Source organism: Lynx rufus, unplaced genomic scaffold, assembly GCF_022079265.1.
Source record: "Lynx rufus isolate CCGP_SWC_20201006 ecotype Redwood Valley unplaced genomic scaffold, mLynRuf1.p SCAF_14, whole genome shotgun sequence".
Taxonomy (NCBI): domain Eukaryota; kingdom Metazoa; phylum Chordata; class Mammalia; order Carnivora; family Felidae; genus Lynx; species Lynx rufus.
In genome coordinates, this window is record NW_025814828.1 from 8,301,577 (window position 1) to 8,327,555 (window position 25,979).

The 25,979-nt window shown below is 41.4% G+C and overlaps 1 protein-coding gene across 1 annotated transcript in view; it reads right to left on the reverse strand.

The window, feature by feature from the left end:
- The window catches only part of ARHGAP6 (Rho GTPase activating protein 6), a 449,432-nt gene that overhangs the window by 417,776 nt on the left and 5,677 nt on the right, over nucleotides 1–25,979 (reverse strand). The gene's annotated exons all lie outside the window — the stretch shown is intronic.

The window sequence follows — 25,979 nt, forward strand, 5'->3', positions numbered from 1 at the left end:
AATAATAGCACATAATTCTTCACTTGAGGTACATAAAGCATCCTAATTTCCAACATGATTGCACCACTGTTGTCTTAAAAATTCAGATAAAAGAAGGCCAAAGTACTCCAAAGATCCTTCTTGGAGGAGACTTGATCTGGGCCTTCCAAAGTGGGTAGCACTTATCTGTGGAAGGGAGAAGAACAAGACATTCCACGTGATGTTTGACCAGTACAATCTCAGGGTATGCTTGTTACTCTGGTGTAATAATTAATAGCACTCCTTTTCACATTCCAAAGTGTCCCAATCTTGAAATAAATGATACGAACACCCTAAGTAAATATTCCCTAGTAGGGGCCGTGATGTTCACTAAGTTGAGTCAATGTATTCAATAGGTAATCTTTCTTACCAGCACCAGCAAAAGAACATTTACTAATTCGGATTATTTGTTCATTTATTCAACATGAATTTAACTTACAAGGGTGATCTGTTTTATCCTGTTTTACTATTGTCGCAGAATACTAGCCAATTAGAGACATGGACTGGAAATGAGAGTGTATTTTTTTACATAGTTTTTCCCCCTTTTTTCCTTCTATACAGTTATCAGGATACTAGAGGAGATACCAGAAAGACACCTAAAGTTTCATGGTTACAGGCATATCCAGAGTTTACAGAGTGAACAAACGTCCCCAGTGGCTTTGGAAGAGTATTATATAGATTTTCTAGGATTCTCCAGGATAGGGATTGAGATGAAGTTTGTTTTCCCCCAGCTTTCTCTTCAGAACTACAGTTTAAAGCTCACAGAATCAAAGGACTTGCTTGTCCAGGGGCGCCTGGGTGACTCAGTCACTTAAGCGTCCAACTCTTGATTTCAGCTCAGGTCATGATCTCATGGTTCGTGGGATAGAGCCCTGCATTGGGCTCTGCACTGACAGCACGGAGCCTGCTTGGGATTCTCTGCCTCTCTCCCTCATTCATTCTCTGTCTCTGTCTCTGTCTCTGTCTCTCCCTCTCTCAAAAATAAATAAACTTTTAAAAAAGGACTTGCTTGCCTGAAATCAAGTGAGATTTGGGGGAGAGGTTGCCATCTCCATGGTCATCAGATTGAACCTAAGATGGGCATCATCGTTTCTCAGCACGGCATTCTTGCCATCACAAGAAAATCACAACCTCTTACAGAGTTCACTCGTAACCATGGAATATGAAATCCAAGTTTTGGTCAGGCCAAATGTAACAATACCTTCAGTCAACCAAATAAGTTACAGAAAAATTTAAGCCATGATCAGTTTGATAAAAATATCTGTGTAATTTCACTCTGTGCAAAGTAAAATTAAAAGGCTCTATGATATCAAGGTTGAACTACCTTCCAACAAGAATGCTGCTTCAAGGTACTTCCTTATTAATTAATTTATAAGCTATAAATTTAAGAGAGAAATTTGACCCAATGAGAAAAAAATAACCTATTAAGCCATGTGCAATTAACAGCAAGATGGAGATTTTTTTCTAAAGAAGAGCCATTTCTTAAAAGTCCTTACTGCACAGCATTCATTACTTAGCACATCATAGGTTTTACCGTGGTCTGATTGTACTGTCAGGAAATCGCAAACATAAGAGTTGGAATGGTCACGTTGATGTTTAGGGCAGGGAATTCTGTTAAAATCTGGCAAAAGGCATCAATGATAAAATCTGGCACCAAATCCTGCCATTATCCAAGACTCTGCTGGGACCACATCAATTAATTTTAATAATACCTGAACTTTAAAAAAAAATTATTCTACATTTTGCTTTCACTTTCATTCCATCTGGATCGTTCTTCTAATAATGTATGAAAGCAAAATACATTAGCCTAATTATTTAAATTCCAATTCAAGAGTAAAGCTTACTTACACTGATAGAAAATGAAGACAAAACTTTTGACAATAAGTAGTTTTAATTCCAGTGTCTCTGTGAAAAGCTCAAAACATCACCTCACTGGGTTTAAATAAGTTTCTCTTTCCCAAGTTCTTCCCAAACCTAATTAAATTTTTCTGTAATTGCTTTTACCCTCTGAAGTGTTAGCTATAATAAACGCAAACTTTGATAATGTTCTCATTGGCACTTAAAAATATTCCTAGTTACCAGTGGCTGGGTGGCTTAAATTAAAATGATTCTTTTGGGACTCTCTGAAATTCGTTTTTGAGGAGTTTCATCAATGTTCGGGTGATAAACAGTGACGAATCTCTCCTTACGGAGAAAGAAAATGAGAAAGGATGTTCAATGATACAAATAGGTTGTTTTCCTGTCAAAACAAGATGGTCAGGGCTAAAAGGATGACAATTTTCAATGATAACAGGAGAAATTCTGTTTTTAATCTCCTTTAGGAAGCAAATCAGAGGATTAGGCAGGTAGACAGCTAATAGTACAAGTTTGCCATATATTGGTGGGACACCTTTTGAAAGCAGAATACAAACAACTATCACCAGAAGAAGCAAAATCAGGAGGAAGAGGCTGTTTTTAGGCATTTGGTATCCAGGACTGTCTATTCCAGTGCAAACTAAATTCTGAATAATGTTTACAGTTGGACTGAAGAAAATGGGAAAGCCAAAAAAGAGCAAGAGTAATACTGAAAAATGTAGACAGAAGCAATGGAAATTCATTGGTCTGAGGTAAATCTATCAGAACTAATCTCTGAAAGTTGTTTACAAGTTAGCATACATTAAAAACCGAAGCTTGAAATAACGTTCAGTTTCCGTGTGCAAATAACCAAATTCCAGGTATTGAGATGATCTGTCTACATGACCCTACAACTCACCTGACTGAACTGTTTAGAGATTTTTAGTGATTACCGTCATCTAAAATTCATTCCATACCTCCATTAAAATGTCCGCTTGTTTTCAGTTGCAATCGTTAATTACTCCTGGTATCTACCCAGGGAACAAGGAGTAGGCTTGTATACAGAGAAAACAGGGCCAAATTACTACTCTCTCCATATGAAATTCAAGTTTTAGCCTGCAACCCTAAAGAAAATATTAATTTCCAGCAGATGAAAAAAAAATCATATGTAGCTCCAGACTAACAAGTAATACAAAGACTTAAATTCTGTAACTTAAAAATGTTATTAGTAAAAAAGAAAAGTTAAAGTATGAATTGTGTATATTAGAATGAATGAGATCTAATGGATACAAAGACTATTTTTAGACAACTGTTAGGCTGCAAAGGAACGTAACACTTGTCAATGCGCGAGCTTATACTTGAGCGAATCTGAAAGTCAGAGGTTTCAGGAAGCATGAACTGACAGTCTCATCTGAAGGGATTTCAGACTGACAAAAATCAGGAATGGACACTGAATGTGAAAGAGTCTAAGAAATGTGAAGTGGTGAAAAAGAAGGGCAAGGCAGCAGGAGTGGAAAAGAGAAAAACGTTAAGGCGGAAACAAAATAGGGGCACTGGGACAGGTTATGAAAAGAACATAAATTATTTTTAAAATACTCCTTCTGGAGTAGACAACCATATGATGCTGTGGCTTCGTAATAAATTTTTACAGGATTTCATCTTCGTCACATAGCTGAGAGAGAGAGAGAGACTGAGAGATCATCACCAGCCTGCTTTCCTACCGAACTCCCAACCCCCATACTCCTCGCCTTAACCATGGAGGGATTAAGTAAAAGTAGATGAGAACCACATTTAACATTTTTGAAGTTTCCGTTTAAGTCAGTGCTTCTTAAAATTTTCAGTGATTTTTAGTAAGCAAGGTCATCCTACAGCTATGATTCTATGCCAGAAAAAAGTACATGTTTGGATGACTGCTGATGTTCACAGAGTAATGAATCCTGTCTCCACTCTCCTATTCAGCGTGTTCTCGTATGGTAATATTTTTGATAAGCTTCTGATTCCATAGTTTTAAAATCTCATAAAATGTAAATGAGACATAAGAATAATGTCGTGGGGAAGTGAACATGAATATTCTAAAGTTGTTGATTCCACATCCATTGTTCAAGAATACATAAACTTGGCATTGGCATTATCTTCTAGGCTTGCATCTACATTTTTCTTCCCATAACAAAAACCCCCAATTACTGGGGTGCCTGGGTGGCTCAGTCGGTGAAGCATCCGACTTCGGCTCAGGTCATGATCTCACGGTTTGTGAGTTCAAAGTCCGCGCCGGGCTGTGTGCTGACAGCTCGGAGCCTGGAGCCTGCTTCGGATTCTGTGTCTCCTTCTCTCTCTGCCCCTCCCCCACTCGTGCTCTGTCTCTATCAAAAATAAATACATGTAAAAAATTTTTTTTAATAAAAAAAACCCAATTACTAATCTTGTCAATGAACAGAAGAAGGAAAATTCTCCCACGCTGGAATTGGGTGTTCATCCTCACTCTGCTTTTGTATGCTTCCCAACATCATAGGGTTTTAAAAATCAAACACATAAATGCAAACCTAGTGAAGAATAGTGCTGACCTCGCCTTAAAGGACCTTCTATTGCTAAGTATGCAATGGGGCAAACAAGAATACGTCAGGAAAGTAAGAAGTTTGCTCAGATGCTTAAAAACTAGCTTCTGGTTTTGCTGCTTTGCCCTCTGGGGCTCCAGTTGCACTCTCACACACGCAGTGATGGCTTCTTCCTTGGAGCTGTCAGCCGGAGTCTCTCTGTCAGAACTATTGTTCCTATTTCTGCCCCAGCCTCAAATGCCTGCAAGTTCCCACTTCATACGTTGTTGATGTGCTTTCTACCTCCAGGGCCAGCTCAAAGTCCCCCTTCTGTGAGGTCTTCTTTGGTCACTCCCAATCCTCCCCAATTCTCCCTCCTCTCAATCTAGAGGGAATTATCAGGCGTCTCAACAGTTGTATCTCAATTTCATACTTCCATGTTATTCCCTAATGCTTCCTGTGTGCTATCCAACTAGAATGGTAGAATGAAGGCTAAGGCAGTTTTACACGACACGATTTTGGACAGTAACAGGGATATGGATATTTGACAAAATACTTGCTGGTAGATGGACGGATGGATCAATTCTTTTCCTGGCTGGGAAGTGGGAGAAGCCATAGGGAAACTCGTCCTTGGGACAAGCAGTCACCTAATTATCTGATTTTCCAAGGGGTCACAGTATAAGCATCATTTTCTGCCTCGAGGGAAGCACGGGCTAAATGTGGCACGACATCCTTCAAGTTGGCAGGCCCCTGAATTAACAGTGACAAGGACTTGCCAAAACTATACTCACAGGGAGAGGGGAGAGTCAAATCTATTCCCTCCCGTGGAAGAAGGGGACATTTGTGGTTCCAAGAAGATTGCCCAGAGGGGAGAAAATTTCTTCCAAAGACATTTATCTTATCAATGGCAGCACCGTAGCCTGGGATTCGGCACACCGACAATTATGGCGAATAGCTCAAAATCTCAACGTTAATGAAAGGGGAGAACCTTTGTGACATGCTCCATGGTTACTTTCAGACTCAAGATGGTCACACCACATGTGACGTCTTGTAAAGTCACAGATGATGCAACAAATGTGGTCATACAGACACTGAAAAGCTGGCGAGAAAAATAAAAATTTTAAAAGCATGCATTTAAACTATGTGAGCCAACTGACTAAGACGTGTCCATTGTAAGTATTTCCACAACCTGTCTTTGGAGCATTTCAGCACACCCTGCATTTTGCATGCTTGGATGGACTCTATAGTCAGAAAAAGGCAATATTCTCCTTGTGAAAATGCTCTTAGGCTGAAGAATTTTAACAGCCCACAGGGAGGAAAGCCTAGAAACTGCTTAAGCAAATTCTAAGCATGCCCACGTGGTTTCTGCTCAGCTGCAGGTAATTATCAATCATATCATTCTGGCAAAAGCTTGAAGACATCACTTGCTTTCTCATCTTTTTTTCTCATTATGCTTTTCTCCCTATAGAAAAATACCATTTTGAAAAAAAAAAAAAAAACAAAAAACCTCCAGACTTTCTCCATGCTGCTTGACAGACCAATGAATAGTTTATAACTTTACTTCTTCCTTTGCTCATGGTCATTCCGTGGGCACAGAGCCATTTCATCTTTTCCAATTTGCCATGTATACATGGTGATAAACTATATGCAATATGCCATATATTCAATATTAAATATAAGGTTTCTTTTTGTGTGTGTATACATATATATATATATATATACACACACAGTATAGTGTATAGTACATCTTGGAAACAAGCAGAATGTTACACAATAACTTTAAAATACTCACCTAAGATGCCAAGGACCTATTCCAACTTTGCTGCTATTGCTTAAAAGTACACGCAGAGCTGCGTTTTGGAAGCACTTCTCAGGTATTCACACAGAACGTGTATTATAGTCACACCCTGGTTGGGCCAAAAGATTATATTCCCAGCAAAACCAACTACCATATTTGCCAAATGAGCCTAAGCAATGAATTTGTTTAAACCTTAATGTACTCAGAAATTCCACTCCCGGGCATATATACCCAAGAGAATTTAAAACATATGTCCAGACAAAGACTTGTACAAGAGTTCAAAACAGCATTATTCAGAGTAGCCAAAAAGTGGAAACAGCGCAAATGTCCGTCAACTAATAAATGGATAAACAAGGTGTTGTCTATCCATGCAATGCAATAGTACTCAGCAACCAGATAAAACAAAGTCCTGATACATGCTACAATGTGCGGATGAACTTCCAAAAATTTGTGCTAAGTCAAAGAAGCCAAAGACAAAATGCTACATATTGTATGATTGCATTTCTCTGAAATGTCTGGACGAGGCAAATGCAAAGGGAGAGAAAGAGAGAGCAGATTAGTGGTTGCCAGGGGCTAGGGCAGGAAGAATGGACAAGTGACTGCTTCATGGGAACAGGGTTTCTTCTTGGGGTGATAAAAATGTTCGAAAATTGATAGTTGCACAAGTCTGTGCCAATACCAGAAATCATTAAATTCTATACTTCAGATGGGTGAATTGCATGGTGTATCAATCTCAATAAAGTTTTTTTTTAAATTAAAGGGAATAATGGCTGTAACTGAAATCTATTGGATAAATGGGTTCTCCAAAAGCACTTTCCCACTTTTCTTTTTTGTGAAGAATACCTTTGAGATCTTCCAGAAAGCACTAGGGATCCACTATCCTGCTGTCCACCCAACAACAAACAGTCCATAGCACGAAATTCCTTCTCACACATGGTTCCAGGGTCACAAATTTACGAGCTGACACTAAAATGTCTCATATTCTACGCCCTTCTTGGCACACAGCTATTGTGAAAAAGAAGAATAAAAACTCTAAAAGTTTGGTTAAAGAGCAGGGATTCCGGGGTGCCTGGGTGGTTCAGTCAGTTAAGTGTCTGAGTCTTGATTTTTGCTCGGGTCGTGATCTCATGGTTCGTGAGTTCCAGCCCCGTGTCAGGCTCTTGCCCTGGCGGTGCAGGGCCTGTTTGAGATTCTCTCTCTCTCTCACTCTCTCTCTCTCTCTGCCCCTCCCCTGCTCACATTCTCACTCTCTGTCTCAAAATAAATAATATATTTTTTTTAAAAAGAGCAGAGGTTCCCATCCTGAAAAAATGCATTTTACATTTTATACCTCCTCAAAAAATTCTAAGCAAGTTCACCCCCCAGAATTTACCATTCTTGCTATTTGCAAAGAAATATTAGTGCCTTCCTCACAGACCGAAGTAACCACTCCCTCTTATTTGACTTATACAAGTAATACCTGTTTATTTCCGAAGAAATGAAAAAACAAAAATGCAAAATGAGGACTTAAATTCATCAACAATATATAATTTAATGTTTGGATGTATTTCCTCCTGGATTCTCTTTTTATACACACTCACTTCAAAATTCTAAGTCCCTTATACATAAAATAGATTGATTAGTGAACTGGGCCCTTGCAATGTGCCAGGAATTTCCGTCAGTAGGTGGAGTCTATGACCCCATCCTTTGAATTTGAGCTGGCTATGGGACTTGAACGCTAGGAGACAGCAGAAGTGACAATGTAGTTTCTAGGCTCTGCCTCAAGAGGCTTTGGAGGATCTTCTCGCACCCCGTACCCACCAGCAGTACAAGCCTATGCCAGTGTGCCGGAGAATGAGAGACCACATAGAAGCAACATGAATACCCTTTAACCAACATGCTACACGACGGCACAGGCATGAGCAAGTCCAGTAGAGATCAGCGAAATTCTGCCCACATCAATAGAACTACTCCACCAACCCACAGAAGGGTGTGCAAAAATAATTATTCATTGTTTGAATGAAGCCAAGTTTTATGGTCATTTGTTACACATGACTACTTGTAGTCATACATAAGTGATGCAGTATATCATTCTTGTCTAAGGTCTTAGAAGCTGACTCCATCTAATCAGAAAGGCCGTTGAGAAGACATTGGGCAGCTCAGAGGATCACGGAGATGCTCAGGACCAAGTCTCTCAAAACAATTGCCCAAATCACATCATGGACTGACCTGATGATTAAATTGCGTTTGGCCCTCCTCAAGGGCTGCAATTTATGTTGCCTCCAAAACCTTGACTTTGCTACAACTACACTGCCACCAAACAGATGCTACTCTCACTAGAAACTCAACCTTTCTGACACTGCTGCCCCCGAAAGCTAGAAGCTTGTACCTCCACTGTTGCTTAAGAAACGAATGCCTTCATTATGCTCTTACCCAGAGAAATCTAGGAAGTATTTTCTCTTGTAAAAATTAAATCTATCTGATTAAAAAATGGGCAAAGGATTTGAACAGGCACTTTACCAAAGAGGACATAAGGAGGGCCAGTAAGCACATAAAAAAAGATGGAAAACCATTAGCTGTCAGGGAAATGCCAATCAAAACCACAATGAGCTACCATAATACCCCTCTTAGAATGGATAAAACAGAAACCACTGACAATCCCAAGTGCTGACAAGGATGTGGAACAACTGGAATTCTCACAGATTTCTGGCACGAGTGCAAAAAGGTACAGCCACTCTAGGGGAGAGTTTTGACAGTTAAACATACACTCACCATGTGACCCAGAAATCCAACTCCTGGCATTCAGCCTGGAGAAATGAAAACTCGCGTTCACACAGAAACCTCTACACAGGTATGTTTATAGCAGCTCTAGTCACCATCACCAAAAACTGGAAATCGCCCACATTTCATTAACAGGTCAATATATAAACTATGGTGCATCCATACCATGGAATTTACTACTCATCCATAAAAGAAACAAACCATTGTAACACATGATGATTGTAGGTAGAGTCTATATGACAGACGACATTTTATCTTGATGGTAACAGGACTCCATGACAAGAACTTAAATGATGATATTAGGTGTTAAGGAAGAAGAATGCAGGGGTCAAAATGAGAAAAACCTGTCATCCAGGCAACTAGGTATAAGGCCCAGCATGAGAAATGAGGGTCAGTGCCAGGATGGACAGAAAGAAAAAGAAAAATAAGAGCATTATATAGAAATAAGGATAAGCTATCCCCCATATGGGGGCCATATGAATACAGAATATAAAAAAGAAGGAATAATCAAAGTATTTTCAGGGTTCCAAGGCTGTGAAGATGGTTATCACGGAAGCAAACAGGCAAGTTTAGAAAAGAAGCTGGTTGTGGTTTATTCATTTACTTACTTTTCCTTCTTGCAGAGAAAAGATCATTAGTTGTTTTGAACATTTAGAATTTGAAACGATGGTGAAACCTATGAAAAGAACCATCCTGTAGAGAAATGGAAATACGGGACTAGGATTCAACCCAGGAGGGAAATAATCATTTGCACCTGTAATGGATACAAGTGCGAGTTGAAACCAAAGCCAAGTGAACAAAATTGTTGGGAAAACCCATTTCTTCCATTTGCCTAAAATTATTTCTGATAAATGCAAATATCCAATTTAATCTGCAATCATTTTCTACCATGAAAGTACATTATGAACACCTGTTTTAGTACCAATCAGTTTCAAAAGATACCTTATGTCAGGCTTACCTTCTAAAAGACATTTAATTACTGGGTATCATAGGGACTAATCACATCAACTTTTGTAAACCAAGAGAAATATTTTCAGTTACAATCAGGCTCAAAGATAACAAGATCAGCATATTCAAGGAATGCAGATTAAACCAGGCATATTTTGCTTCTCTGTGCAAAGCACCTCCCAAATCCATACTTTGTTCCCTAGAGATATTAACGTAATCGCTGAGGATGATGGCCAATGGTATTTCCTCCAACGGTATTTATTATAAAACAATCTTGGCAAGTGAAAGAAAACAGCACACACTGCTAATATTTTGGTAGAATTCTCTGTTTATTCTAGCACTGTTAACAAGAGAGAAGCAAGCATCCAGAGTGCACAGAGGAATGCTGCTGATGTAAATGAATATTTACTCAAAGTCCAGCTCTTCCTCCCCACTCCCCAACATTGAGCAATGACAAAGCGCATTTGGATTCTGGACTTCGCCCAGCCTCACACACCAACCAATGCAGCACCCAAAGAAAGGCTTGTTGATAGCACAGTGTGGCGGTAAGTGCAGACTGAGCGGTATCCTATGGCAGAGCTTCTCACGTGATGGAGAAGGATGGGCAAATCCAAGTTACTGACAGGGAAGAGGGCCAATCAGATCAACTGGTTGTTCGCGAGGTCACTGTTACGGGGTGGCTTTCTTCAGTCCCCTAGCCACAGTCTAAACCCTCAATACTGCAACTGCTCTACAAGCATCCGGCCGTGCTACGTCGCAGACAGGCCAGGAGCAGCTGGGTCATTGGGTAAAAAGTATCACCATTAATAGACACGTTATATTTTACTAATGTCAATAAACAGTGACAACTGTGGTCAGATATGCTGCCTGTATTCTTCCCGTCACTGGGCTCTAATCATGAGAAACATCAGACCAAAATTGAGAAACATTCCACAAAGTGGAAAGGTCATGAAAGACTGATTGGAAGAGACTAAGAAGCAACGCTAACTAAATGCAAAATGGGTTCCTGAATGGGATCTGCAACTGAAAAAGAACCATAGTAGAAAACCTGGTGACTCCAGGTAAGTTCTCTATTTCAGGTCAAAGTACTGCACTTAACCAGCATCGCCAAGATTACCTTGGTAACAAACTTGTTACCAAGGATTATTTCTCAGTTTTTATACACCTGTCATGGTTATATGAGATGTTAACATTAAGCAAGTTACTGTATATTTGTTGTTTGTCCTGTTCTTTGGATCTTAAAGGCTGGTTGGGTATGAGATTAACTCATATGCAAAACCACTCCCGAATTCTTGGCCCACCTTCCACTCATATCAGACAACTTTTAGTTTCCACACTACTGCACCCTGCTTACTAAGTTTCCCATACCTTTGCTCATTCTGTTTCTTCTCCTTGCCTTCTTCCTCATCCTTGTTCCCAGGACATATTCCTTATTTTAATGTTGATTTCAGGGGCACCTGGGTGGCTCAGTCGGTTGAGCGTCCAACTCCTGATTTCGGCTCAGATCATGATCTCACCATTTGTGGGATCGAGCCCTGCATCAGGCTCTGTGCTGACAGCATGGAGCCTGCTTGGGATTTTCTCTCTGTCTCTCTCTCTCTGCCTCTCCCCTGCTTGCACATGCATGCACTCTCTCTCTCAAAAAAATAAACATTTAAAAAATTGACTTCAATATCTTCTCACCTGGCTTTCCCAAGCAGAGTGTGACTTTCCAGCCTTAAAGTCCCTTCTACAAATCTGTTTTATAGCTACCATCTTTTCAAGTTTATTTATTTTGAGAGAGAGAGAGAGAGAGAGATATCAGGGGCAGGGCAGAGAGAGGGGCAGAGATATAGAATCCCAAGCAGGCTCTGCACTGTCTGCATAGAGCCTGACACGGGGCTCGAAATCATGACCCATGAGATCATGACCTGAGCCAAAATCAAGAGTCAGACACTTAACTGGCTGAGCCACCCAGGTGCCCACAAATCTCTGTTTTAGCTCATAGGAAAAGGTACTGAATCTACACCATGTGGAGTGACGGTTACAAGCAACAGATCTAAAACCAGGCTATCTGGATTTAAATCCTGACCCAATCCTTTACCAGCAGTATAACCTTGAACAAATTACTTAATTCTCTGTGTCTAAATTTCCTTGTCTAGAAAATGGGGCTAATAATAATAATTCATGGAGTTGATAGGAGAACTAAATGAATTCATGCAAATAAAGTAACTCAAGAGTGTTTGACTAGGCAAGTGATCAATAACTATTAGCTATTATTACGGTTATACATGTCTCTCTGGACTGAGGACCTTCCGAACAAGGACCATATGTATTTACTTTGCTGGATTCAAATCCTACCTTCCTTATTTACTGGCTTTAGACTTCCTTCAATTATTGTGAGGACTTAATGATCCAATGCCTTTAAAGGCATTTAAGAGGATAATTCGCTCAAGGCAAGGATTCAGTAAATATTATTCTGCTAAACCCAGAGCTTGATGAGATATGCTGAATTATTTGATGAATGAATGAGTGAATAAACTGGGGTAAGAATAATTACCGAAGGATAATGCTTCAGTAGCTGATACAGATTGTCATTATCGACTAATGATAGAAAAAATTTAATTTCTTCATTTGCCCCCCCCATGCCTCCAAGCTTTAGAATGCCAGTTTTTTTACCAAAGATACCCGTTTGTTTTGCTCTGTTTTGTCAACATCCAGTCATTTGGAAGGATCTCCGTGGAGTAGAACAAAAAGTTCTACGAGCAAGTAGCTTCGCACAAGTAGACTCTTATAGCCAATGGGGGTTATGTGCGAATTCCCTAAGGGCAGCAGATAAATCAATACAATAACTTATCGAATAAACAACTGCTATAAGTTTGGAGGGACAGTCTTAAATAACTTCTTTGCCCCTACTTTGACTATAATAAAGGGGGGAGGGCTTATTTTGCCATTTACTTATGGGAATGTGCATTTGACATTTGACAAAAACCAAACTGAATTACTTTTGATGCAATTTAAAATATAGTACACAGGGGTATCTGTGTGGCTCAGCTGGTTAGGTGTCCAACTCCCGATATTGGCTCAGATCATGATTTCACAGTCATGGGATCAAGCCCTGCATCAGGCTCTGTGCTAAGTGCTGACTGTGGAGCCTGCCTGGGATTCTCTCTCTCTCTCTCTCTCTCTCTCTCTCTCTCTCTCTCTCTGCCCGTACCCCACATGTGCTCTCTCTCACTCTCTCTCAAAATACACGGATAAACGTTTTTTAAAAATTAAAAACTACGGGTGCCTGGGTGGCTCAGTCAGTTAAGCATCCGACTGCAGCTCAGGTCACGATCTCATGGTTCATGAGTTGGAGCCCCACATCGGGCTCTGTGCTGTCAGCGCAGAGCCCGCTTCAGATCCTCTGTCTCCCTCTCTCTCTGCCCCTCCCCCACTCGTGCTCCCTCTCTCTCAAAAATAAGCATTAAATAAATAAGGTATGTACACAAATCTTAAAAGTTAAAATGTAGAAGGAAAAGTACACCATCTCATAGTTCTTTAACTACTACGTATTTCCTTTACAGTTTAAAAAGCCTAAAATTGCCTCTTACAATTGTTATTGACATTTCCCATAGTACTGTTGCCTTGTTTCCCCTGAAGGCACTAGAAAATCTTTCATCTGCCTCTGCCTATGATGTAAAGCATTTCAGAATGAAGTAGACTGAGTCATCAACAACAGACACTGCTGCATAATACCTCGTACTGCATGGGTCCTAAGTGCACTCATCAGTGCTTTCCCACCGCCTACAAAGAAAATACAATTATACTCTCTGTAAAGGTGAAGAAACCGAAATTCATAGCTCACAAATAGTGGCCTGGGATTTGACCCCGGGCTTAGACACCTCCAAAGTCTAGTCATATTGTCCTTCAGTTGTGCTTTCGGTTAGCTAAGATTGCGAGTGACTAGTTCTAAATGCCACTCCCCATGAGCCTATACTAACAGTTTTGAATCCAGCTGGAACTGTGCTGGGAATTTCTGTGCAAGCTCACACTGATCTTGCGCTGTCAGTGATCTATCTCTAGTAAACCCATAGTCATGTGCAAGAAGTCACCAGGTAAGTTAAAAACCCTGGAAGGAATCTGAACCAACGGAGGATGGAAACCAATGGAGACATTTCCCAGATCCCAGATCCCAACTTGTAGCTTGTGACAGATCAAAGAAGGCCACGTGTTCTTTGTCGCTTCTCGCGTCCACTTCCCTTATCCTCGAATCTGGGCGGACCCTGTGACTCACTTTGACCAAATATCATGAGATCACCATGCAGTGAGGAAGCCCAAGCTAACCACGTGGAGAGAAAGGAGCCACACGGGGGAATACCAAGGAACGAGACATGTAAATGAAGACATCCTGAATTCTCTAGGCATCCGAGACACCAGCTGAAAGCAGCCGAGTGAGTGAACTCAGCTGATGCCATGTGGAGTAGAACAGCCCAGCTCAGCCCTGAATTAATTCCTGACTCACAGAATCACGCCACTAAGTTTTGTAGGTGGCAATAGGTAACTGAAACACAGACGGATGATCCTGAGGGGCGTTCTACATGTTTTCCAGCAATCCTGGCGGAACCTCGGTTATCCCATCGTCCACAGCTACAACTTCCAAGACACAACTTACAAAGGCATTTCATTCTCCCGTAGTTTTCACTCCTGCTTGCTGGGATCACCTCCCAGATCAACTGCACTCACCGTGGCCCTGACCTTGGAGATACTCACACTAAGACACGGAGCTTTTTGCCCCTTTTACATTTTTATCATGGAGTTTTAAAGCTTATGTTTTCATAAAAATAATTCCTCCACATTGTTCCGATTATGCATAGTACTAACTAACCATTCGCTTTTATTTCTAAAGATAGATGTTATTATGAAATTAAAAGTTACATGTAGAGATATATACAGAGACAAATTACACTAACAGATCACGATCTAAAATTCCCCAAGAAGTCTTTTGACACAAATAAATGGAAACATATCCCCCACTCGTGGACTGGAAGAGCAAATATTGTTAAAATGTCCACATTACCCAAAGCAATCTAGAGATTTAATGCCATCTCTATCAAAATACCAATAGCATTTTTCACAGAATTAAACCATCCTAAAATGTGTGTGGAACCACAAAGGACCCCAAAGAACCAAAGCAATCTTGAAGAAGAGAATCAAAGCCGGAAGTATCACGACTCCAGATTTCAAGCTAGACTGCAAAGCTGTAGTCATCAAAACACCAGGATGCTGGCACAAAAAAAAAGACACACAGATCAATGGAACAGAATAGAAAGCCCAGAAATAAACCCACAATTATATGGTCAATTCATCTTTGACAAAGCAGGAAAGAATACCCAGTGGGAAAGAGTCTCTTCGACAAACAATGTTGGGAAGACTGGACAGCCACATGCAAAAGAATGAAACCGGACTACCTTCTTACACCAAACACAAAAATTAACTCAAAATGGATTAAGGACCTAAATGCGAGACCTGAAAGCATAAAAATTCCAGAAGAGAGCTCAAACAGTAATTTCTCTGGCCTCGGCTGCAGTAACATTTTTCTAGATATGTCTCCTGAGGCAAGAGAGACAAAAGCAAAAATAAACTACTGGGACTGTGTCAAAACAAAAAAAATCTTCTGCACAGTGAAGGAAACAATCAACAAAACTAAAAGACAACGTACTGAATGGGAAAAGATACTTGAAAATGACATATCCAATAAAAGATTAGTATCCAAAATATATAAAGAACTTAGACAACTCAACACCAAAACAAACCCCCAAATAATCCAATTTAAAAATGGGCAGAAGACATGAACAAACACTGCTCCAAAGAAAACATACAGATGGTCCACAGACACATGAAAAGATGCTCAACATCACAAATGATCAGGGAAATGCAAATCAAAACCATAGTGAGATATCACTTCACACCTGTCAGAATGGCTGAAACCAAAAACTCAAGAATCAACAAGTATTGGCGAGGATGTGGAGGAAAAGGAACACTGGTGACCTGTTGGCGGGAATGCAGACTGGTGCAATCACTGTGGAAAACACTCTGGAGGTTCCTCAAAACATTAAAAATAGAATTACCATGTGATCCAGTAATTCTACTACTGGGTATTTACCCAAAGAATGTGAAAACACTAATTCAAAAAGATATATCTACCCCTATGTTCATTGCAGCGCTATTTACAATAGCCCAATTATTAAAGCAGCCCAAGTGTTCATCGATAGATGAGTGGATAAAGAAGATGTGGTAGACATGTACAAGAGAGTATTATTTGTCCATAAAAACGAATGAAATTGTTCCATTTGCAACAACAAGTGAAGTCAGTCAGTCAGAGAATGACAAGTACCATATGATTTCACCCCTATGTGGAAGAAACAAAACAAAGGAACAAAGGAAAAATAAAGAGGCAAACCAAAAAACAGACTCTTAACCACAGAAAACAAACTGGTAGTTGCCAGAGCGGGGAGGACGGGTGAAATAGGTGATGGGGATTAAAGAGTACACTTATCTTGATGAGCACCGAGTAATGTACAGAATTGTTGAATCACTGTATTGTACACTTGAAACTAACATAACACTCCATGTTAACTATACTGGAATTAAAATTTTTTAAACATTAAAAATAGAAATACCAAACAACCTAGTAATTCCACTTCTGGGTATTTACCCAACGGAAACAAAAACACTAATTCAAAAAATATATGCACCCCTATGTTGATTGCAGCATTATGGATAATAGCCAAGATACAGAGGCAACCCAAGTGTCCGTCAATAGATGAATGGATAAAGAAAAGATGTTAGGTATATACACAATGGAATACTACTCAGCTATAAAACAAACAAACAAAAAAAGAATGAAATCTTGCCATTTGTGACCACATGGATGGATCTTGAGGGTATTAGGCTAGGTGAAATAAGTCAGACAGAGAAAGGCAAATATCATATGATTTCACTTATGTGTGGCATCTAAAAAACAAAACAAACTAAGAACAACAACAAAGAGAAACAGACTCATAAATATAGAGAAGAAACTAACGGTTTTGGGTGGGAAGTGGTATGGAAGGCAAAATAGGCCAAGAGGATTCAGAGATACAAACTTCCAGTCATGAAATAAATAAATCACGGGGATGAAAAGTACAGCACAGGGAATATAGGCAGCAATAGTGTAACAACTTTATATAGTGATGAACAGTAACTCTTCATCACCAGTAACGGTGAACATTTCGTCATATATATGTGTTGACTCACTATGCTGTACAATTGGAACTAATATATTATAGGTCAACTATACTTAAATTAAAAATTTTAAAAAAGGGCACCTGGGTGGCTCAGTTGGTTAAGCATCCGACTCTTGATTTCGGCTCAGGTCATGATCTCATGGTTCATGGGATCCTCATATCGGGTTCTGCCCTGCCAGCGTGTAGCTTGCTTGGGATTCTCTCTCCCTCTCTCTCTGCCCCTCCCCTGCTTGTGCTTGCGCTCTCTCTCTCTCTCTCTCTCTCTCAAAATAAATAAATAAACATGAAAAAAAATTAAGAAATAAAAATTTAAAATAAAAAAAATATAAAATTTAAAAGATGTAACAATAAATAAAACTCTGCAAGAAGTCTTTCCAAGTAAAAGAAAAAAATCAACCTTTCTGCACTATAAAAATATTGCCTAGGAACAATTAATGACATGAAGAAAATCTTTTTTTTTTATTTTTTTAATGTTTATTTATTTTGAGAGAGAGAGGGAGAGAGAGCGCGAGCACATGAGCAGGGCTGGGGCAGACAGAGAGGGAGAAAGAGAATCCCAAGCAGGCTCCACACTGTCAGCACAGAGCCCGACATGGGACTAGATCTCACAAAGCATGAGATCACGACCAGAGCTGAAATCAAGAGTCAGAGGTTCAACTGACTGAGCCACTCAAGTGCCCCTCGGAGAAAATCTTTGTAGGTATACTAAGTTAATTTCCTTCTTGACTATTCAATCTTCTCATTCAATGAATATTAAAAGAATAACTTTTCTTTTTTTAGAATGGTTTTAGGTTTCAGTGAATATTTACATAAGGTATATCTACCATATTTTTATATAGATTAGAAATGATAATTTTTGAGGACAGTAAAATGCTTAGCAGGATTTTAAACATTTCCTATAACAGAGATATTTCTAGATAAGGAGATGCAAACTTGACATCACAACCCATTGACTCTTCTGAGTCTAGCTTCCTCCTGGGAGGCCAAAAGCCAGGATAATATTGCAAAGGGGAATGAACGATTTCATTTGTTTACAACTTGTAACTCTGAGTAACCTATTGCCACTAAAAGAACCCTGAACAAGAACCTAAATATTTGATCACTTCCATAACATTTTACCAATCTTTAACAGTGTGCTCCCAGCTATATAAGGAAAAGTAATGTTTTTCCAGTATAATTATAAATTAAAAGATTATTAAAGATAAGTTAAAAGATGCCACTGCAGCAGAATGCCTGTCTATTTGCTGAGTTCACAACTCGGTGCTTCTGAAGTTAGTCTGAGACCCATATCGGACTTGTTGACCTTCGAGTGGGCTTACCATCTCCGTATCGCCTTTCCTGCTTATTTTCTTGGCATTTTGACAAATACATTCTGACAACACATTAACATTGGAATCCAGATTTAACACACCTCTTTGGGGGCTTGCTGAAAGACCCACAACAATACTCTGTGATGGAATATGAAAACTGCACCTGTCTTTGAACTCACCTATAAATCATGAAAAGAAGAAACCTGACACACTGGGTCTAGCAGCAAAAACCTGGACACAGCAAGTTCTAATCCTGGATTTTTTGTTGTTGTTGTTACAGAGAGAGAGAGAGGGAGAGAGCGCACATGCAAACATGTTGGCGGCAGGGGGTGGGGGGGACACAGAGGAGGAGTGAGAATCTTAAGCAGGCTCCAAGCTCGGTGCAGAGCCCAATGCAGGACTCAATCCCACGATCCTGGGATCGTGACCTGAGCCAAAATCAAAATCAAGAGTCAGGTGCTCAACTGACTGAGCCACCCAGGTGCCCCCTAATCCTGGATTTCTATAAGTAGTTTGCAAGATAACTTTGGGTCAATAGTATCCTCCAATTTGGGTCAATATATCCTCCAGTTATAGTTTGATATATGCACAATTCTTATCTGCCAAAAAGACAATACAAGCAAACTTTGTGTTGACACTGAGAAAGAAAGCAAGCCAACCTGTACTTCTTTCCCAATGAGGATAATACAATATTGGCGATGAGTTGCAGAACAGGAGAGACAGAATTCATTTGTAGCATGGTAAAAGTACCAGGGAGGCTGGTTTTTAACACAATTTCAGGAAGGATTTCCATTTCCATCAGAATCTAAAGGCAGAACTGTGAAGGTCTTCATCTGGGGCGGGGGGGTCTGGACACAGACTGGGGAAGCCATAGATAGGATTTAAGTATCAGATGGATGCCCGGACTACATAGAAAACTTTTCAAAACTTTTCCCCTCCTAAGATTCTGTTTTGCTCCCAGACTTCTGAAGTCAATCTGGAAATGTTAACGCAAGTTACAGTTAGAATTCAAGGGGGGCAAAAGCATCTGAATGTAGATGGTGTAACCACAATTTAGAGATGCTGCCTCGTTTGCCTGGAAAGATGTTGGCAAGATGAACCACGAAAAGAAGTCAGCTGGCTCTCACGTGGCCATAGTGGTTTGAGGAGGTGAGAAAAACATCAGGTTTGAGGTGAGAAAGCAGCCTGACGCTTACCACCTAGAGAGGCAGGGCTGGACTGGGAGCCATCCAGTTGCCAACGTTCTACGTATTCTTCAAACACAAAGTGACGGACGCGATGAAGCTACTATGACGAGAGCGCGGGAATGAAGGTTATTACCCCTGGGCCTGTTGGCATGTTGGGTTATAGCAAATCCACCTGGTGATCACCTGAGCCCTCTTCAATCGCCACGGTGGAAAGACCAAGCTTCGCGGCATGCAGTAGGTGCAGAATACATACTTTTCACTAAAGTAATATTTTAATCCAAGTCCTACCTCCGTTGCCTGGACACATCTTCCATTTATTTAATCTTGTTCTCCTCAGCAACTTTCAGTACTTCCTGTGTGCTGGGCACTTTGCAAGTAACTAAGTCATGAGGTCCTCACAAAAACCCCTGGAGGTTCATCAACTTGATCACCATCGGACAGACGAGGAAACTGAGGCAGAAATACGCTTTGTAATTTCCTTAAGGTTGCAAGGCAGAGCTGGGATCTGGACCCAGGCGGTGTGGTTCAGAGTCCAGCTCTAACTCATTCACTTCATTTCATCTCCGACTGAGCGTGGCTACCTCTTAATCGGAGTCTCAGTGCCCTCGCGTACAAAATAAATGCCGATATGATCATCCCAGAGAATTGCTGTAATAACAAAAGATTGCTGAGCACTTCATAAATACTCATAGTTGTTTCACTTATCATTATCATCAACACCTGTTAACTAAAATAAGCGCGCAGGGAATCCATTGGAAACTTCAATGTGAGTAGAGTGATACTTTGCTCAAAAGCCAGAAAACCGGGTAGCCCATTTCGGGATTTCTCTGGACCAAATTAGTAGCCAGAGCAGAGGCCTTGTTACAACAAAGCCCGAGGCAACGTGGCTGTTGTTACCTAAAGCTTCTGTTTCCCTTTCCCCACTTGCATTTAGGTCTCAGAGTATCAGCCTGCCTACTTTCTCAACCCCTGAGAGATGAAACTGTCAGCAGCGCAAGCACTGACCCAATGCTTATTCACACTTCGGCTCCTATAGGTGGTAGGGATTCACCTGTTTCGATGGGCTGTCCAGGTATACAAAAACGAAAACGTGCCCTTTTCCTTGACCCACGGGCCATCCAACTCAATTCACTTCCAGTTCCTCCACGGACATGACTATTCCGGGCTCAGCCTCTTCTTGGGTTCATCAGCACATCGCTTGATGGGTGGTCTCTCAAGCTGCTTTTAATGCTAATGGCTCCCGAAAATCTTTGGCCACTTAATAGTTCTAGTGTGATATGGCTGGACAGTTTTTCAAGATTATAGGTCGTTTTTAAAGTCCCTGTGTGTTGTGAAAAACAACCTTTTTAATCGCTTGCTTTCAAGGCCTAATAATCAGGACACAGAATCTCCACGGTAACCAATCTCAGAAAATCCCAGCCTGGCTGTCGATTCTTCCATTGCGTCTCCAAGGACAGCATTTAATATACATTAGGCCTAGGCCAACTGCATGACTCTGCTCCTCATTTATGTTTATGTTTTCTTGAAAAGATGACATAGTAACAACGTTGGTATATTTTCTAAAAGCTACAAACACCATTCTTTTTTAATTGACATTAAAATTCACATACTGTAAAATTCATCCTTTTACAGCGCACAACTCGGCAATTTTTAGGGAATTCGACCAGGTTGTGCAACCATCACCTCTATCTAGTTCCAAAACCTTTTCAACATCCCCAAAAGAAGCCCAGTAGCCATTGGCAGTCACTCCCCACCCCTCGCTACTGCCAGCCTCTGGCACCCACTAATCTATTTTCTGTCTGTCTAGATTTGCCTACTCTGGACATTTCATATAAACAGAATCATATAATATGTGGCCCTTTGTGACTAGCTTCTTTCACTTAGCATGTTTCCAAGATTCATCCATGTTGTAGCATCTATCAGTACTTCATGCCTTTTTATTGCTGAATAATCTTGCATTGTAGGGGTGCCTGGGTGGCTCAGTCGGTTGAGATCTCAAGGTCTGTGAGTTCGAGCCCTGCGTTGGGCTCTGTGCAGACAGCTCGGAGCCTGGAGCCTGCTTCGGATTCTGAGTCTCCCTCTCTCTCTGCCCCTCCCCCACTCATGCTCGCTCTCGCTCGCTCTCTCTCTCTGTCAAAAATAAATAAACATTAAAAAAATTTTTTTAAAAATCTTGCATTGTAGACCACACTTTGTGTATCCATTCATCTACTGATGGGCGCTTGGTTACTTCCACCATTTTGCCTATTATGAATGAATAATGATGCTATGCATATTCATGTACAAGTTTTTGCATGGACATACTTTCACTTCCCTTGGGTATGTGCCCTAGAGGTGGAAATACGGGGTCACATGGGAACTCTATGTTTAATTTTTTGAGAAACTGCCAAACTTTTTCGAATCCACTACATCATTTTGCATTGTCACCGGGAGTAAGAGTTTCAAATTCTCGACATTCTTGCCAACACCTGTTATTATCCTCCTGATTCCAGTCATCCTAGTGGGTATGAAGTGGTGCGTCACTGTGGGTTGGGTTTGCATTTCCCTAATAGCTAATGAAAACATCATTCTTTACCTGCTAACGTAATGAGTAATTTCATTTTTTCACACGTTACATTCCGCCTCTTTTGCTGTATTGTAACATAGTTGCAATTATAGTCTCACTCTCTTTTTCATAAGCAGTGGCCCAGAGAGGATGCCGTAAATTTTATTAGAACAATATGTCGTGCCCCCAAAGGTGGGTCTCCAGGATTTGGAAAACTGCTGTCAGAATACAGACTCCCTCTGCCATTCACTGGATTCTGATATGAAACACACTTTCCCTTATGCCGGCACCATACTGGAAGAATCAGAATCCCACTATGGAAAAAGGAGTGCACAATTCTGCAAATCCTGATTCTGTCTTGACGTGTACCATACTCAAAGCTTATTTATTCAGAGATGGCATCTGGTTGAGGCAAAATGTGGAAATGGAGCCTTTTCAGATATATATGGGACCAGGTGACCAAAAACAAAGTAAGAAGAGATATCTCTGCAGAAATATGTACATTAAATAATAAAATCTGGGGGTGCCTGGGTGGCTCAGTCGGTTAAGCATCCGACTTCAGCTCGGGTCATGATCTCAGAGTTCATGGGTTCGAGCCCCGCGTCGGCTCCGTGCTGACAGCTCAGAGCCTGGAGCCTGCTTCGGATTCTGTGTCTCCCTCTCTCTCTGCCTCTCCCTTGCGTGCATATTCTCTCTCTCTCTCTCTCTCTCTCTCTCTCTCTCTCTCTCTCTCTCTCTCAAAAATAAACATTAAAAAATTTTAATGATAAAATCTGTATCATGAAACTCAAAGACCAGTTAGACTTACTCTCAGCCATGTCTCACTCTCATACTCCATTCCAGTTGGATTTCTCGAAGCTCCTGAAACATACTATGTCCCTTCTGAACAACAGGCTGTCCCTTCTAGCCAGAGTGCCGCCTGCCTTCCTTTTTGTTTGGCAAAAGCCTTCTCATCTACTGGTTTCAGCATAAACATCCCAGACTCCCTTGGTCCTTGTATCAGTTTCCTATAGCCACTGTAACAAATTCCCGCAAACACTGCAGCTTGAAACAACACACAGTTACGGTTCTGGAGGCCAGAAGTCCCACTGGACTAAGATAAAGCTGTTGGCAGGGCTGAGATCCTTCTGAAGGTTCTAGGGGAGAATCTATTTCCTGGCCTTTTTCAGCTTCTAGGGGCTGCTCCATTCCTTGGCACATGACTCCTTCCTACATTTTCAAAGCCAGCAGTATAGCATCTTCAAAACCAACTTGTCCCTCCCCTTCCTCCCTCCCTTCGTCTCTCCCACCGTCCGTCCTTCCCTCTCTCACTCATTCTGTCCCCATATCTGCTTCTCTGACTCGAACCCACCTGCCTCCCTCTTGCAACATTTCTTGTAATGACACTGACTCACCCAGGTAATTGAAGATCACCTCCCACCTCATGATCCTTAACTGTTAAGTGAATCACATCTGCACAGGCCCTTTTGCCATGCAAGGTAGCATATCCATGGATTCTGGGAATTGGGATGTGGATGTTTGGGGGGCCATTGTTCTGTCTACAGTAGTCCTCCGGTGGTAACGGCACAGCATTCTGAACAGTATAGGGACCTATTTATTTGAAAGTATTGTTTTCATAAAAGGCTAAGCACCTTGTGGGGTCACACCTGTTTGTTTCATGGACATCCCCCACGTCAAGTGCATAGCCGGTATTCGATAAATATTTGATGACTGGCTGGGTGGCCACTTTAGCTTCCATGGACCAGAGTTCCCTGGGAAGGGGAGGAAGGAAGCTAAGATTATACTGTAAAAGGCTTTGAAATGACTGCCTTAAGCAGTTTGGATTTCATTCTGTATGTACGGAGTCCCAGCAAAGATTTTGCTCAGGAAGTTAACGTGATTACAATGTGTCTTTGGAGTAAAAGGCCCATAAGTGAGATGGGAAGAGGGACAAAGAGAAGGCGGGTGGCTACCGAGGAGGACACAGCCACTGAGGACCCAGACTAGGCAGCAGCAATGGGAAGGAACCGCCGGAGAGAGACGTAGGAACTGGGATACATTCCACTTCAAATCCTTTTTAGAACGGAGCAGATGAGAAGTGAACACCAGGGGACTGGACGCCTCCTCTGAGAAGACGGGAGAGCCGGAGGCGTCTGCAACCTGGTAAAAGCACGCGGGCAGAGGAACAGTGGCGCCCGCCAGAACCCGCACCGTGGGCAGTGAACCCGGCTCCGAGGAAGGGGGCTGAGCTGCTGGGCTTCGGACACGTGGAATGTGAGGAGTCCAGCTGACGCTGTGAGCGCATGTCCAGGAAGAAATCAGAAACGTCAGCAACTCAAACACAAGACTAGAGCCAGACATGGTTACGAGTGTCCCCGAGAGGGGTGATGGCTCAAGTGGCAAGAGTGAATGAGATCATCACGGGAGAATGATTTGAAGGAAAAACACAGGACCATGGAGATGGGCGGACAAAGGCAAGCACAGAGACAGAAGAGCAGGAAGAGACACTGGAGATGGACAGGCAGCAACTGAGACTCGGTGGTGGGGACGCGGGGGGCGGGGGTGGGTAGGGGAAGTGCTGTGGGTTCTGCTCAGAAGTCTAGCCAGAGGAAGCCGAAGAAGATCGCAGTACCCTCGAGAGAACCGTTTCAGTAAGTAATAGGCATAGAAAAGAGATTGCCAAGGTGTAAGGTGCTTGTGGCCGCTGACTTTTTCCAGAAATTTGGCAGTTTATATTGAGATTCCAGAAGAATTTCCGGGTAGCTCTGCCCTTAGCGTGTCTGAATTTGAGCTTAATCCTTGCGGTCTGTCTCTTGAGCTCCTTCCTGGGTCTAAAAATCCCTCTTTCCCACCCTCAGATCTCGAAATTCTGGTGAAAGCTCAATTCCCAGGCATCTGAGGAGTTACCTTCACATTATTTTCTGTTTAAGTTCAGAATTGCTTTAGAGATGAATTCTAGCAGAGGGATACTCAGAGAGAGCATATAAAAGCTGAGTAATTGTTTTCCTAATTTATAAATTCTTCTGGCATGCTGATTTCAGACCTAATTCCTTGTAAAATGCCCTTTGTCACTTTCATGTCTGAAGCCATCTTACTCGAATTACTTCCTCTTTGGTGACATCAGTGAGCCTCTATTTTTAATCACAATATTCATCTCTCCCCACGTTTTAAATTTTAATGCCAGTTTCCATCATTATATATTTACCACTCAATTTTTCCCTACACATATCTGTACACATATATGCCCCATATTTTTTTCCTTTCCTCAATACCTTTTGGAAAGGGTTTTTGTTTTTTTTTTTTTTTCCAATTCAGAGCCTTGGTTGACATATAGCAGAAAAGAAGAAGAAAAGGACAGAGACTGAAGGCAGACACATGAGAGAAAATAGTACTGGAAAGCAGAACCCAGGACTCCGTTTCTTATATAAAGCAGCACATTACACAGGGTACCTCAACTTCAGTGCTACTGCAATTTTGAGCAGGATAATTCTTTGTTGTGGCGGGCTATCCTCCATGTTTCAGGACGATCAGCAGCATCACTGACCTCTACCCACCAGGTGCCAGTAGCAACCCCCCGCCCCAGCTCTGCAGCCAAAAATGCTGCCAGCTATCGCCAAGTGTGCTCAGGGCGCAAACTCAGCCGCAGGGGAGAACCACTAGCCTATAGAGACCAACCTAGCAGCGGTTCGACAATGCAAGAAAACGATTTGCTAAAATGGCAAAGTAACAAATACAGAAGTATTATGTTTATATGCCAACTCCCATCTGTTTGTAGGATGCCCGCCATGGTTTCCCCATGCCTGCCTCCTCTGAATATCTG